The sequence below is a fragment of the Egretta garzetta genome, unplaced genomic scaffold (genome assembly GCF_000687185.1).
Source record: "Egretta garzetta isolate BGI_Z169 unplaced genomic scaffold, ASM68718v1 scaffold14, whole genome shotgun sequence".
Classification (NCBI taxonomy): domain Eukaryota; kingdom Metazoa; phylum Chordata; class Aves; order Pelecaniformes; family Ardeidae; genus Egretta; species Egretta garzetta.
This window is the reverse complement of record NW_009259588.1, coordinates 7027865-7029938: the sequence shown is the minus strand read 5'-3', so window position 1 is coordinate 7029938 and position 2074 is coordinate 7027865.

Here is a 2074-nt window from a genome sequence, read left to right as displayed (position 1 = left end):
AAAAAGCCCTAAAAAACCCCAAACAGGCAGGGTCAGGTCCCTGAGAAAGCGTTGGTGCGTGCCCTGCAGAGCTGCGGGTAACTCCCCCGGCCCCGGGGGGCGTGGTGGTATCGGTATCGATATCGATATCGAGGATGCCCGAGCAAGCCCGGGTGCCTACACGTGAGGAGACTTAAGTGCAGGCGAGGTTTTGTGTGCTTGTCCACAAAGCTCCCTCATAACCGCATTCGTGTGCACCCTGTCTATCCTCACCCTGTACCTGAAGTGGGGGTATGTGGTACAGCTGAGAATTGGGGGCTGGGTTTTGGTGTGGCATGAGCTACAACTCTGGGCAGCCTACAGGCCGCTTCTAGCTTTGATCAGTAATTGCAGTATAGCCCTTTTATGGAAGATGTAGAGCAGTTCTATAATCTTCAAATTACAAGCACAGCTAGTGCAACAAAAAAGAGTCTCCTGCTGTAGAGGTTATGCAACAGTGGGCCATGGAAAACAGCTTGTAAAGAAAACGTTTTGCATTTTTTTTTAACCTGGAAAAAATGTAGAGAGATATTTATAACTGTCTACAAATTTATAATTGTCTACAAAGATAAACTCTTCCTTTTTTCAAGTGCTGAAACTATCTTTCTTCATGTCAATGGTGCTGCAGGACTTACTGCAGTTGGCTATGCACTCACCTCCCATGGCCATTTAACCATATAGAAAGAGCACTCCTCCGGCCAGGCCCCTGAGCTGAGGGGCTTCAGTTCGTCTTCATAAACAGAAGGCACGAAACACAACAGGCCTGTGCTTTCTGCAAAATGCTTTCTCTACCTGCACTTCAAATTTTCCCATCTTTATGACTTAGCCTAATGGTCAGAAAGCAGTCGGATGAAGTGGTTTAAATAGCGATCTCCTATCTCCCTGAGAAGTGCCACGGCCAACACAGACCTAAGCTATGCTGGATGGGGTTCCCTTTTCTGTTCAAGCTGTGTAATGGCTATGAGGTTCCAGTTTCGCTGGGCTCTGCTTTGTAATCCAGCACTGGGGTTCCCCAAGAGGGAAGCAGGAAAACTGGAAGAAATCCACAGCTGCTGGAGCTGCTGAACTCACCTGGGGCTCAGCTGCAATGCTGCTCACTAGGCTGTTGTTTCTTGCAGCCATGGCTCCAGCTACTCTACTGGTGTCAGGCACGCTCACCCTTTCTGACACAGGAAGAGCTTTCTCACTGCTAACATCTCCTCTCTCTGCACTGCTGCCTCCCCTCTATCATGCTAAGCAGCTCCCTGAAAACCAGAATGGAAAATGCTCTCAGAAGGAAGATGTGCACAAGAAAACGATAAGAAAAAATCTGCCAAGTACTGGTTAGTAGCTGAGCATTCCCTCAAGGTATAGAAAATATGAGTTGTCCTCTCAGGAGCGTTTCTGTGTTTCACCTTAAAAGCTGTTAGGACTTGTCTTGGTCTCCAGTTTGCAAATTGTTCCAAGTCTCATGAGATGCATAATTATTTGTTACTAGACAAGGAGTTTGGATTTTTACAAATGTCTAATATTTACTTGTAAGTCTAAACCTTAGACCCAAAATTCTGTGGAATTTTTGCTTTTTAATTCTTAAAATTATGCACAGACTGGATTTTTCCTGGTCCTCAGAGAGCTTGCTTCTGTCGTTGTGATGTCCATGGTGATGAGCTCATGTATTTAAATATTCAAACAATAAAAACTGTTTTAGTAGTGGCAGCCATTTGGTCAAGAACAGACATAAGATAAGCACTATGAAATAGACATAACACCTTACAAGTGAAAACACTTTACACAATTCCCTTATTTAAGATTATACTTTGTAAGCCTTGTTATCTATTAAAAATCTGATTTGGTACCTTTCCTGCCAAGCCTACAAATTGTTTTAAGTCCTGTATTACTTGCCTGTGTTTGTGTACACGCACATTCAGGGTATTATTAGAGTCAACGGCTGCGTAAGTTTAAACTAAAGTACAACTGAAATCCCTGTAATGTTGAATTAAACTAAGCTCATATAAATCAACTATACTGAACATTACAGACAAGGGGTTGTGATCATTCATCTAAGTAAGGGAAAGAC